The 14,802-nt window shown below is 41.6% G+C and overlaps 1 protein-coding gene across 1 annotated transcript in view; it reads left to right on the top strand.

The window, feature by feature from the left end:
- LOC139420310 (contactin associated protein 2a) overlaps positions 1-14,802 on the top strand; it is a 264,488-nt gene that overhangs the window by 31,809 nt on the left and 217,877 nt on the right. The gene's annotated exons all lie outside the window — the stretch shown is intronic.

Here is a 14,802-nt window from a genome sequence, read left to right as displayed (position 1 = left end):
CAGTTTAGTGATGGTGGTAGTAGTAGTAATGGTGATGGTAGTGATAGCAGTTCAGTGATGGTGGTAGTAGTAGTAATGGTGATGGTAGTGATAACAGTTCAGTGATGGTGGTAGTAGTAGTAGTAATGATGATGGTAGTGATAACAGTTCAGTGATGGTGGTAGTAGTAGTAGTAATGGTGATGGTAGTGATAACAGTTCAGTGATGGTGGTAGTAGTAGTAGTAATGATGATGGTAGTGATAACAGTTCAGTGATGGTGGTAGTAGTAGTAGTAATGATGATGGTAGTGATAACAGTTATGTGATGGTGGTGGGGGTAGTAATGGTGATGGTAGTGATAACAGTTCAGTGATGGTGGTAGTAGCAGTAGTAATGGTGATGGTAGTGATAACAGTTCAGTGATGGTGGTAGTAGTAGTAGTAATGGTGATGGTAGTGATAACAGTTCAGTGATGGTGGTGGGGGTAGTAATGATGATGGTAGTGATAACAGTTCAGTGATGGTGGTAGTAGTAGTAGTAATGATGATAGTAGTGATAACAGTTCAGTGATGGTGGTGGTAGTAGTAGTAATGGTGATGGTAGTGAAAACAGTTCTGTGATGGTGTTAGTAGTAGTAATGGTGATGGTAGTGATAACAGTTCAGTGATGGTGGTAGTAGTAGTAGTAATGGTGATGGTAGTGATAACAGTTCAGTGATGGTGGTGGTAGTAGTAATGATGATGGTAGTGATAACAGTTCAGTGATGGTGGTAGTAGTAGTAGTAATGTTGATGGTAGTGATAGCAGTTCAGTGATGGTGGTGTTAGTAGTAATGATGATGGTAGTGATAACAGTTCAGTGATGGTGGTAGTAGTAGTAATGGTGATGGTAGTGATAACAGTTCAGTGATGGTGGTAGTCGTAGTAGTAATGGTGATGGTAGTGATAACAGTTCAGTGATGGTGGTAGTAGTAGTAGTAATGGTGATGGTAGTGATAGCAGTTCAGTGATGGTGGTAGTAGTAGTAATGGTGATGGTAGTGATAACAGTTCAGTGATGGTGGTAGTAGTAGTACTAATGTTGATGGTAGTGATAACAGTTCAGTGATGGTGGTAGTAGTAGTAGTAATGGTGATGGTAGTGATAACAGTTCAGTGATGGTGGTAGTAGTAGTAGTAATGATGATGGTAGTGATACCAGTTCAGTGATGGTGGTAGTAGTAGTAGTAATGGTGATGGTAGTGATAACATTTCAGTGATGGTGGTAGTAGTAGTAGTAATGGTGATGGTAGTGATAGCAGTTCAGTGATGGTGGTAGTAGTAGTAATGGTGATGGTAGTGATAACAGTTCAGTGATGGTGGTGGGGGTAGTAGTAATGGTGATGGTAGTGATACCAGTTCAGTGATGGTGGTAGTAGTAGTAGTAATGGTGATGGTAGTGATAACAGTTCTGTGATGGTGGTAGTAGTAGTAGTAATGGTGATGGTAGTGATAACAGTTCAGTGATGGTGGTAGTAGTAGTACTAATGTTGATGGTAGTGATAACAGTTATGTGATGGTGGTGGGGGTAGTAATGGTGATGGTAGTGATAACAGTTCTGTGATGGTGGTGGGGGTAGTAATGGTGATGGTAGTGATAACAGTTCTGTGATGGTGGTAGTAGTAGTAATGGTGATGGTAGTGATAACAGTTCTGTGATGGTGGTAGTAGTAGTAGTAATGATGATGGTAGTGATAACAGTTCTGTGATGGTGGTAGTAGTAGTAATGGTGATGGTAGTGATAACAGTTCTGTGATGGTGGTAGTAGTAGTAATGGTGATGGTAGTGATAACAGTTCTGTGATGGTGGTAGTAGTAGTAATGGTGATGGTAGTGATAACAGTTCAGTGATGGTGGTGGTAGTAGTAGTAATGGTGATGGTAGTGATAACAGTTCTGTGATGGTGGTAGTAGTAGTAGTAATGATGATGGTAGTGATAACAGTTCTGTGATGGTGGTAGTAGTAGTAATGGTGATGGTAGTGATAACAGTTCTGTGATGGTGGTAGTAGTAGTAATGGTGATGGTAGTGATAACAGTTCTGTGATGGTGGTAGTAGTAGTAGTAATGATGATGGTAGTGATAACAGTTCTGTGATGGTGGTAGTAGTAGTAATGGTGATGGTAGTGATAACAGTTCTGTGATGGTGGTAGTAGTAGTAATGGTGATGGTAGTGATAACAGTTCTGTGATGGTGGTAGTAGTAGTAATGGTGATGGTAGTGATAACAGTTCAGTGATGGTGGTAGTAGTAGTAATGAATGATGATTGAAGATGTAGTACAAGTAGTAGTATAAGTTACTTATAGTTTCATTTTCCATGTGTAGCTTTTTATATTTATTACATTTCTACTATTGACTCTTTTTATTTTTACTGTTATTATTTTATTTAATGTTGTATTATTTAATGCCATGTTATATTATTATTTGTTATTCTTTATCATTTGATTACAATGTATATTGTATACATTGTTGATTTGGCAATATTGACTCAATGTTTTTCATGCTAATCAAAGCAGCTTGAATTTGAAAGAGATAGAGAGAGAGAGAGTAGAGAGAACTGAGACATAACAGAGGGAGAGAGAAGGAGAACTAAGAGACATGCCAGAGAGAGAGAGAGAGAAAGAGAGAGAGTAGAGAGAACTGAGACATAACAGAGGGAGAGAGAAGGAGAACTAAGAGACATGCCAGAGAGAGAGAGAGAGATAGAGAGAGAGAGAGTAGAGAGAACTGAGACATAACAGAGGGAGAGAGAAGGAGAACTAAGAGACATGCCAGAGAGAGAGAGAGATAGAGAGAGAGAGAGAGAGTAGAGAGAACTGAGACATAACAGAGGGAAAGAGAAGGAGAACTAAGAGACATGCCAGAGAGAGAGAGAGATAGAGAGAGAGAGAGAGTAGAGAGAACTGAGACATAACAGAGGGAGAGAGAAGGAGAACTAAGAGACATGCCAGAGAGAGAGAGAGAGAAAGAGAGAGAGAGAGTAGAGAGAACTGAGACATAACAGAGGGAGAGAGAAGGAGAACTAAGAGACATGCCAGAGAGATAGAGAGAGAGAGAGAGAGAGAGAGAGAGAGTAGAGAACTAAGAGACATGCCAGAGAGAGAGAGAGATAGAGAGAGAGAGAGAGTAGAGAGAACTGAGACATAACAGAGGGAGAGAGAAGGAGAACTAAGAGACATGCCAGAGAGAGAGAGAGAGAAAGAGAGAGAGAGAGTAGAGAGAACTGAGACATAACAGAGGGAGAGAGAAGGAGAACTAAGAGACATGCCAGAGAGATAGAGAGAGAAAGAGAGAGAGAGAGTAGAGAACTAAGAGACTTGCCAGAGAGATAGAGAGAGAGAGAGAGAGAGAGAGAGAGTAGAGAACTAAGAGACATGACAGACAGAGAGAGAGAACTAAGAGACATGACAGGGAGAGAGAGAAGAGAGAACTAAGAGACATGACAGGGAGAGAGGGAAGAGAGAACTAAGAGACATGACAGACAGAGACAGAGACTGTCCATTGTGACTGACCCAAACTTAAGGTAAGCTTTGACTATGTACTTACTTAGTGAGCATAGCCTTGCTATTGAGAAAGGCCGCCGTAGACAGACCTGGCTCTCAAGAGAAGACAGGCTATGTGCACACTGCCCACAAAATGAGGTGGAAACTGAGCTGCACTTCCTAACCTCCTGTCCAACGTACAGTATGACCATATTAGAGAGACATATTTCCCTCAGATTACACAGATCCACAAAGAATTCGAAAACAAATCCAATTTTGATAAACTCCCATATCTACTGGGTGAAATTCCACAGTGTGCCATCACAGCAGCAAGATTTGTGACCTGTTGCCACGAGAAAAGGGCAACCAGTGAAGAGCACACACCATTGTAAATACAACCCATATTTATGCTTATTTATTTTCCCTTGTGTTCTTTAACCATTTGTACATTGTTACAACACTGTATATATACAGTGCCTTGCGAAAGTATTCGGCCCCCTTGAACTTTGCGACCTTTTGCCACATTTCAGGCTTCAAACATAAAGATATAAAACTGTATTTTTTTGTGAAGAATCAACAACAAGTGGGACACAATCATGAAGTGGAACGACATTTATTGGATATTTCAAACTTTTTTAACAAATCAAAACCTGAAAAATTGGGCGTGCAAAATTATTCAGCCCCTTTACTTTCAGTGCAGCAACTCTCTCCAGAAGTTCAGTGAGGATCTCTGAATGATCCAATGTTGACCTAAATGACTAATGATGATAAATACAATACACCTGTGTGTAATCAAGTCTCCGTATAAATGCACCTGCACTGTGATAGTCTCAGAGGTCCGTCAAAAGCGCAGAGAGCATCATGAAGAACAAGGAACACACCAGGCAGGTCCGAGATACTGTTGTGAAGAAGTTTAAAGCCGCATTTGGATACAAAAAGATTTCCCAAGCTTTAAACATCCCAAGGAGCACTGTGCAAGCGATAATATTGAAATGGAAGGAGTATCAGACCACTGCAAATCTACCAAGACCTGGCCTTCCCTCTAAACTTTCAGCTCATACAAGGAGAAGACTGATCAGAGATGCAGCCAAGAGGCCCATGATCACTCTGGATGAACTGCAGAGATCTACAGCTGAGGTGGGAGACTCTGTCCATAGGACAACAATCAGTCGTATATTGCACAAATCTGGCCTTTATGGAAGAGTGGCAAGAAGAAAGCCATTTCTTAAAGATATCCATAAAAAGTGTTGTTTAAAGTTTGCCACAAGCCACCTGGGAGACACACCAAACATGTGGAAGAAGGTGCTCTGGTCAGATGAAACCAAAATTGAACTTTTTGGCAACAATGCAAAACGTTATTTTTGGCGTAAAAGCAACACAGCTCATCACCCTGAACACACCATACCCACTGTCAAACATGGTGGTGGCAGCATCATGGTTTGGGCCTGCTTTTCTTCAGCAGGGACAGGGAAGATGGTTAAAATTGATGGGAAGATGGATGGAGCCAAATACAGGACCATTCTGGAAGAAAACCTGATGGAGTCTGCAAAAGACCTGAGACTGGGACGGAGATTTGTCTTCCAACAAGACAATGATCCAAAACATAAAGCAAAATCTACAATGGAATGGTTCAAAAATAAACATATCCAGGTGTTAGAATGGCCAAGTCAAAGTCCAGACCTGAATCCAATTGAGAATCTGTGGAAAGAACTGAAAACTGCTGTTCACAAATGCTCTCCATCCAACCTCACTGAGCTCGAGCTGTTTTGCAAGGAGGAATGGGAAAAAATGTCAGTCTCTCGATGTGCAAAACTGATAGAGACATACCCCAAGCGACTTACAGCTGTAATCGCAGCAAAAGGTGGCGCTACAAAGTATTAACTTAAGGAGGCTGAATAATTTTGCACGCCCAATTTTTCAGTTTTTGATTTGTTAAAAAAGTTTGAAATATCCAATAAATGTCGTTTCACTTCATGATTGTGTCCCACTTGTTGTTGATTCTTCACAAAAAAATACAGTGTTATATCTTTATGTTTGAAGCCTGAAATGTGGCAAAAGGTCGCAAAGTTCAAGGGGGCCAAATACTTTCGCAAGGCACTGTATATATATCTCAAGTCCCCAGACTCTCTACATATATATATGTATAATATGACATTTGCAATGTCTTTATTGTTTTGAAACTTCTGTATGTGTAATGTTTACTGTTAATTTTTATTGTTTATTTAATTTTTGTATATTATCTACCTCACTTGCTTTGGCAATGTTAACACATGTTTCCCATGCCAATAAAGCCCCTTGAATTGAATTGAATTGAATTGAGAGAGAGAGAGAACTAAGAGATATGACAGAAAGAGAGACAGAGAGAGAGAGAGATAATGTACCAAAACAATAAAGATGGTGTCAATTCAGCTACCCAAAACATCAACTGCATATTCCAAAAAGCAGCATCGAAAGCAAATTTGAGAAAACCAAAGCAATGCAACATCAGAAGCAAAAATCAAAATGTTTCTGACAAATGGTTTGATAATGAATGTAAAACAATTAGAAAACACCTAAGACAAATGTCAAACAAAAAACATAAGCAGCAAAACAACCCAGAGCTACGATATGAATACTTTGAAACTCTGAAACAGTATAAACAAACACTGAAATGCAAGAAATTGAATTATACCAACAAGACACTTGATGAAATTGAAAACGCAATTGACCAAAATCAGTTCTGGGACATGTGGAACAATTTAAGCACAACAAAGCCACAAGAATTAGCCATACAAGATGTAGGAATTTGGAAAACTTACTTTGATAATCTATACAAAAACATCCCACAAAAAGACTTAAACCAGAACCAATTAGAAATTAAAGAAAAATTGAACATCCTGGAATCAGTCATTAAAAACAACCAAAATCCATTAGATTACCCAATAACCCAACAAGAACTAAATGAAAAGCTAAAATCTATTAAATCAAAAAAGGCTTGTGGTGTAGACAACATCAGAAATGAAATGCTGAAAAACAGCACACCTGAGTTGCAAAATGCTGTGCTTAAATTGTTCAACATGGTTTTAACTTCTGGCTGCTTCCCTGATGTCTGGAACCAGGGGCTCATCTCCCCTATCCACAAAAGTGGAGACAAATCAGACCCCAATAATTACAGGGGAATTTGCGTCAACAGTAACTTGGGAAAGATTTTCTGTAGCATTTTGAATTCAAGAATTCAAACCTTTCTTCAAGAAAAAAATGTAATAAGTAAATGTCAAATTGGCTTTCTCCCTAACCATCGCACTACTGACCATATATACACCTTACACACACTAATTAATAAACACGTCCACCAAAAAAAAGAGGGCAAAATCTTTGCTTGCTTTATTGACTTTAAAAAAGCATTTGATTCGATTTGGCACGAAGGGCTATTCTACAAAATTCTACAAAGTGGGCTTGGTGGTAAGGTGTATGACTTAATAAAATGTATGTACACAGAAAATAAGTGTGCAATAAAAATCAAAAACCAAAGAACAGAACTATTTTCACAACGTCGAGGTGTGAGACAAGGCTGCAATTTGAGTCCAAATCTTTTCAACATTTATATCAATGAATTAGCAGACATGTTGGACCAATCTCCAGCCCCAGGACTCACACTATTTGACACAGAGGTGAAATACCTGCTATATGCTGATGACTTGGTACTTCTATCACCAACCAAAGAAGGTCTTCAACAAAACATTAATATTCTGGAGCAATATTGCCATAATTGGGCCCTGGCAGTAAATTTCCAAAAAACTAAAATCATGATTTTCCCAAAAAAACCCAGATGTCAGAAACAAAAATGTAAATTCACCCTGAACAACACCTTAATTGAACACACAAAAAATTACACCTACCTTGGTCTGACCATATCTGCATCGGGAAACTTTAATATGGCAGTGAAGGCACTCAAAGAAAAAGCCCGCAGAGCAATGTATGCAATAAAAATGAAATTATTCAAAATCAACATCCCAATTAGAATTTGGACTAAAATATTTGACAGTGTAATCCTACCAATAGCACTTTATGGAAGTGAGGTTTGGGGGCCACTCAATAAACTGGATTTTAAAATGTGGGACAAACATCCAATTGAAACCCTACATGCAGAATTCTGTCGGAAAATTCTACAAGTCCAGAGAAATACACCAACTAATGCATGTAGGGCAGAATTGGGCCGTTTTCCAGTAATAATGAAAATACAGAAAAGATCATTAAAATTTTGGCTACATCTAAATTCAAGTCCAAATTCGAGTCTGCAATTTAAAGCACTTCAAGCCCAAGAGCTGAGCCCAGAAACGAGCCCTCTCAGTCAGCTGGTGTTGGACCTCACCAATCAAGCTGACACCAGCACTGCTTCAAAAGAAAGAATTCCAATAAACAAAATCATGAACCAATCAAAGGAATCATACTTACAATACTGGAAAAACGAAACAAAATCCCAAAGCCGACTAAATTGCTATCTGACCCTAAACAGAGAATATGAATTGGCTGATTATCTCTACTCTGTCAGAGATACGAAGCAGAGACAGATCCTTACCAAGTACAGGCTGAGTGACCACCGATTGGCAATAGAAACCGGCAGGCATAAAAAGACATGGCTACCCAAAGAGGAGCGTGTATGTGGTCACTGCATGACAGGGGAGGTAGAGACAGAGATGCACTTTCTCCTTTACTGTGATAAATATTCCTCACAAAGAGATTCATTATTCACAGAAATGACTACATATATTCCACATTTTTACAAATTGAACCCAGAGGAAAAACTAAGAATACTCATGGGCGAAGGAGCAATGGCTCCTCTTGCAGCCAAATATGTATTTTCCTGCCATAGCCTGAGGGACACTGAATAATAACATCTGCATAGTAAACAGTAACTTACTTATTATTACTATTATTGTTATTACTATAATTATTAATGTTTACTGTAGACTGTTACCATTTTATTGTATTTATTTTTGTATTATTATTTACTACCATTTTATATTATTATTTGCTATCATTTACAATTTTGTTACAATGTATATTGTATACATTGTTGCTTTGGCAATATTGACACAATGTTTTTCATGCCAATAAAGCAGCTTGAATTTGAATTTGAATTTGAGAGAGAGAGAACTAAGAGACATGACAGACAGAGAGACAGAGAGAGAGAGAGAGAACTAAGACATGACAGACAGAGAGACAGAGAGAGAGAGAACTAAGAGACATGACAGACAGAGAGACAGAGAGAGAGAGAGAGAGAACTAAGATACATGACAGAGAGAGAGAAGAGAGAACTAAGAGACATGACAGACAGAGAGACAGAGAAGAGAGAACTAAGATACATGACAGAGAGAGAGAAGAGAGAACTAAGACATGACAGACAGAGAGAGTTAGAGAGAGAGAGAGAGAGAGAGAGAGAGAGAGAGAGAGAGAGAGAGAGAGAGAGAGAGAAACTGCTGTATGTATAAACATGTTAATGCATGTTTCCCATTCCAATAAAGCCCCTTGAATTGAATTGAACTGACAGAGAGAGAGAAGAGAGGACTAAGATACATGACAGAGAGAGAGAGAGAGAGAGAGAGAGAGAGAGAGAGAGAGAGAGAGAGAGAGAGAGAACTAAGAGACATGACAGATAGAGAGAGAGAGAGAGAGAACTAAGATACATGACAGGGAGAGAGAGAGAGAGAGAGAACTAAGAGACATGACAGAGAGAGAGAGAGAGAGAACTAAGATACATGACAGGGAAAGAGAGAACTAAGAGACATGACAGAGAGAGAGAGAGAGAGAGAACTAAGAGACATGACAGAGAGAGAGAGAGAGAGAGAGAGAGAGAGAGAGAGAGAGAGAGAGAGAGAGAACTAAGAGACATGACAGAGAGAGAGAGAGAGAGAGAACTAAGATACATGACAGGGAGAGAGAGAGAGAGAGAGAGAGAACTAAGAGACATGACAGAGAGAGAGAGAGAGAGAACTAAGATACATGACAGGGAGAGAGAGAACTAAGAGACATGACAGAGAGAGAGAGAGAGAGAGAACTAAGAGACATGACAGAGAGAGAGAGAGAGAGAGAGAGAGAGAGAGAGAGAACTAAGAGACATGACAGAGAGAGAGAAGAGAGAGAACTAAGAGACATGACATAGAGAGAGAGAGAACTAAGAGACATGACAGACAGAGAGACAGCGAGAAGATATAACTAAGATACATGACAGAGAGAGAGAGAAGAGAGAGACACAGAGAGAGAGAAGAGAGAACTAAGAGACATGACAGAGAGAGAGAAGAGAGAGAGAACTAAGAGACATAACAGAGAGAGAGAGCGAGAGAGAGAGAGAATGACTATAAGATTGTCCTTACATATTCTGTTCATGACCGTAGTGAGTGAGGACATAGAGGACAGGACAGGAGAGGACAGGACAGGAGAGCAGACAGGACAGGAGAGGACAGGACTGGAGAAGACAGGAGAGGACAGGACAGGAGAGCAGGGAGTTCTAGGTCAGCCTGCTCCAGGGATAATGGTGGACCTCCAGATGTGTCACTCAGGACCATGGTCCTCATCTGATCCTACTATGGCCAGTATTTCTCTCACTCAACCGTACCCCTGCCTTCCTCCTAACCTCTCTCCTCCCCTCAACCCTCTGTCTGCCCCCTCCTTCACCCCTCTCTCACCTTTTTTCCCTTCCCTCCATCCCCTTACAGTTCTCTTCACTACTCTCCTGCATCCACCCCACTCCTCTCTTTTTTTCCCTCTCCTCTTCTCCATCTCCCCCATGGCTGTGGTTTAATCCCCCTGATGGGTCTTTCTCTCTGGGCTAGGATTAATGATTTGTCCCGCTCCCCTGAGTCTGGGGACTTGTGTGTACAGTGTTTCCCCGTCGCTGCTAAAGTGCTACCGCCACTCCCAAAAATCACTAAGACCAGACTAAAACCAGATATAAAATATGTAGAAAAGATCATTTTTTACCTTGTCAGCTCGGGGATTTGATCTTGCAATTTTTCGGTTACTAGTCCAACGCTCTAACCACTAGGCTACCTGCCGCCCCCATAATGGACCTAGACTTATATATTTTTAAACAAGATCATGTTTGAGAACTAACAGTCACCAAAATAAACACTTGTCAGTCATGGAGAATCGCAGATTCTACAAACTGTCATGGCATGGGCCCAATTGATTTTGTTATAATAATTGAGTCCCTCAGATAAGTAATATAGCATAAGCCATGGCAAAACATGTACAATTGCAGGAAATTAGCTTTAAAGCAGCAAAATGTTAACTCTGCTGCCAAGAGGAGGGTCTCAAAAACTTAGGAGGGTCTCAAATCCTATGGACAACACTAGTGTGTGTGTGTGTGTGTGTGTGTGTGTGTGTCATCTAACACAGATAGATGGATAGTTATCAGGGGTTTACATGCTGTGTCCTATCTGCTGATCTGTGTGTGTGTGTGTGTGTGTGTGTGTGTGTGTGTGTGTGTGTGTGTGTGTGTGTGTGTGTGTGTGTGTGTGTGTGTGTGTGTGTGTGTGTGTGTGTGTGTGTGTGAGAGAGTGTGCGTGTGAGTGAGGCACAGACTTATTAATCATCAGAGCCCAGTGTGTCACTCTCAGGACAAAACCGTCTGAGAATTTAACTGAGGGAGGCTGACAACCGAACACTTTTGTAAGGAGGGAAAGAGGGAAGGAGGGATAGAGAGAGGGAGGAGGAAGGGATGGAGGAGGAGGAGGGGTGAGGAGGAGGAGGGGTGAGGAGGACTGAGAGAGAAGAGCCCTTTGCCAATAAAACACCATTCTATTATATATTCCAATTATAATGGAAAAGCAGCCTATTTTGGGAACAGTTCCACCACCTACACAAATTATACAGACATCCTGTCCATGATGACCATATTAAAGCATTTCCTCTATTCCATATGGGACCTGAATCAGCAGGCCTTCCTCTCCCTGGCTCTGTCAATGGGAAGTATTTCAGATGGGTTCCAGGAAGCATGATGGTCTTCCTATAGAAATATGTTTAGCAGGTGATGCACGTCATTATTTGCCTTCCTGTCTATATAACATGTTTTGGTTACATTATTCTAATTCATTGTGAGTGCTGTTTTCCAACAGAAGATGTCTCCTACTCTGTCTTTGTCATCTTAATAATGATGAGCCAATATTTATCTAGGACAGCCTCCCTCCCTCCCTCCCTCCCTCCCTCCCTCCCTCCCTCCCTCCCTCCCTCCCTCCCTCCCTCCCTCCCTCCCCCTCTCCTCTCACCTCTCTCTACTCTCCTCTCTCCTTTCCTCTCCTCTCTCCTCTCTTCTCTCCTCTCTCCTCTCTCCTCTCCTCTCTCCTCTCTCCTCCCCCTCACCTCTCTCATCTCTCCTCTCTCCTCTGTCTATCCTATTGAGAACACAGGTGTTGTTCCTCCTCTCCTGCTGAGCAGTGTAATTGGTTAGACCTCTGTTGTGCTCTTTAAAGAGCTAGATATCCATTTAAACCCCTTCAAACATGACTTTCAGGTATAGTATATATATACACACACACACACACACACACACACACACACACACACACACACACACACACACACACACACACACACACACACACACACACACACACACACACACACACACACACACACACACACACACACACACACTGTCCCCTCTCTCTCTCTTTCTCTGGGTAGGCCAGGGGCGATGCGTGACTGCAGTAGCAGATCGATAGCAGGGCAGTCACTGCCTCTGGGTTCAAACTACTGCTTTAACTGCAGCATAATGTATGACTTGGCATAACCTCACCACACACACATAAGCACATGAACACACAGCAGGGAGATGCAGACAGTGAAAAACAAAAGTGGAAATATAAATCAGCAGAGGATGCTCACCCTGTTACTCTCTGGATTGGTGTGTGTGTGTGTGTGTGTGTGTGTGTGTGTGTGTGTGTGTGTGTGTACCCGCACAGGTACTAATTTTCCTCTATGTAATGTTTTCGTTCGTCGACCACCCACTTTTTGGAGAGGGGACTAGAGTGAACAGAGTGAAGAGGAAGAGAATGGAGAACAGGGTGAAGAGAAAGAGAATGGAGAACAGGGTGAAGAGGAAGAGAATGGAGAACAGGGTGAAGAGAGAGAGAATGGAGAACAGGGTGAAGAGGAAGAGAATGGAGAACAGAGTGAAGAGGAAGAGAATGGAGAACAGAGTGAAGAAGAAGAGAATGGAGAACAGAGTGAAGGGGAAGAGAATGGAGAACAGAGTGAAGAGGAAGAGAATGGAGAACAGAGTGAAGAGGAAGAGAATGAAGAACAGAGTGAAGAGGAAGAGAATGGAGAACAGAGTGAAGAGGAAGAGAATGGAGAACAGAGTGAAGAGGAAGAGAATGGAGAACAGAGTGAAGAGGAAGATAATGGAGAACAGAGTGAAGAGGAAGAGAATGGAGAACAGAGTGAACAGGAAGAGAATGGAGAACAGAGTGAAGAGGAAGAGAATGGAGAACAGAGTGAAGAGGAAGAGAATGGAGAACAGAGTGAAGAGGAAGAGAATGGAGAACAGAGTGAAGAGGAAGAGAATGGAGAACAGAGTGAAGAGGAAGAGAATGGAGAACAGAGTGAAGAGGAAGAGAATGGAGAACAGAGTGAAGAAGAAGAGAATGGAGAACAGAGTGAAGAGGAAGATAATGGAGAACAGAGTGAAGAGGAAGGGAATGGAGAACAGAGTGAAGAGGAAGAGAATGGAGAACAGAGTGAAGGGGAAGAGAATGGAGAACAGAGTGAAGAGGAAGAGAATGGAGAACAGAGTGAAGAGGAAGAGAATGGAGAACAGAGTGAAGAGGAAGAGAATGGAGAACAGAGTGAAGAGGAAGAGAATGGAGAACAGGGTGAAGAGGAAGAGAATGGAGAACAGAGTGAAGAGGAAGAGAATGGAGAACAGGGTGAAGAGGCAGAGAATGGAGAACAGGGTGAAGAGGAAGAGAATGGAGAACAGGGTGAAGAGGAAGAGAATGGAGAACAGCGTGAAGAGGAAGAGAATGGAGAACAGTGTGAAGAGGAAGAGAATGGAGAACAGAGTGAAGAGGAAGAGAATGGAGAACAGGGTGAAGAGAGAGAGAATGGAGAACAGGGTGAAGAGGAAGAGAATGGAGAACAGAGTAAAGAGGAAGAGAATGGAGAATAGAGTGAAGAGGAAGAGAATGGAGAACAGAGTGAAGAGGAAGAGAATGGAGAACAGAGTGAATAAGAAGAGAATGGAGAACAGAGTGAAGAGGAAGATAATGGAGAACAGAGTGAAGAGGAAGAGAATGGAGAACAGAGTGAAGAGGAAGAGAATGGAGAACAGAGTGAAGGGGAAGAGAATGGAGAACAGAGTGAAGAGGAAGAGAATGGAGAACATAGTGAAGAGGAAGAGAATGGAGAACAGAGTGAAGAGGAAGAGAATGAAGAACAGAGTGAAGAGGAAGAGAATGGAGAACAGAGTGAAGAGGAAGAGAATGGAGAACAGAGTGAATAAGAAGAGAATGGAGAACAGAGTGAAGAGGAAGAGAATGGAGAACAGAGTGAAGAGGAAGATAATGGAGAACAGGGTGAAGAGGAAGAGAATGGAGAACAGAGTGAATAAGAAGAGAATGGAGAACAGAGTGAAGAGGAAGAGAATGGAGAACAGAGTGAAGAGGAAGATAATGGAGAACAGGGTGAAGAGAGAGAGAATGGAGAACAGGGTGAAGAGGAAGAGAATGGAGAACAGAGTGAAGAGGAAGAGAATGGAGAACAGAGTGAAGAAGAAGAGAATGGAGAACAGAGTGAAGAAGAGAATGGAGAACAGAGTGAAGAGGAAGAGAATGGAGAACAGAGTGAAGAGGAAGAGAATGGAGAACAGAGTGAAGAGGAAGAGAATGGAGAACAGAGTGAAGAGGAAGAGAATGGAGAACAGAGGAAGAGAATGGAGAACAGAGTGAAGAGGAAGAGAATGGAGAACAGAGTGAAGAGGAAGATAATGGAGAACAGAGTGAAGAGGAAGAGAATGGAGAACAGAGTGAACAGGAAGAGAATGGAGAACAGAGTGAAGAGGAAGAGAATGGAGAACAGAGTGAAGGGGAAGAGAATGGAGAACAGAGTGAAGAGGAAGAGAATGGAGAACAGAGTGAAGAGGAAGAGAATGGAGAACAGAGTGAAGAGGAAGAGAATGGAGAACAGAGTGAAGAGGAAGAGAATGGAGAACAGGGTGAAGAGGAAGAGAATGGAGAACAGAGTGAAGAGGAAGAGAATGGAGAACAGGGTGAAGAGGCAGAGAATGGAGAACAGGGTGAAGAGGAAGAGAATGGAGAACAGGGTGAAGAG

The sequence above is a fragment of the Oncorhynchus clarkii genome, chromosome 11 (genome assembly GCF_045791955.1).
Source record: "Oncorhynchus clarkii lewisi isolate Uvic-CL-2024 chromosome 11, UVic_Ocla_1.0, whole genome shotgun sequence".
Classification (NCBI taxonomy): domain Eukaryota; kingdom Metazoa; phylum Chordata; class Actinopteri; order Salmoniformes; family Salmonidae; genus Oncorhynchus; species Oncorhynchus clarkii.
The sequence above is the reverse complement of the archived record's forward strand: the minus strand, read 5'-3'. Positions and strand labels throughout refer to the sequence as shown.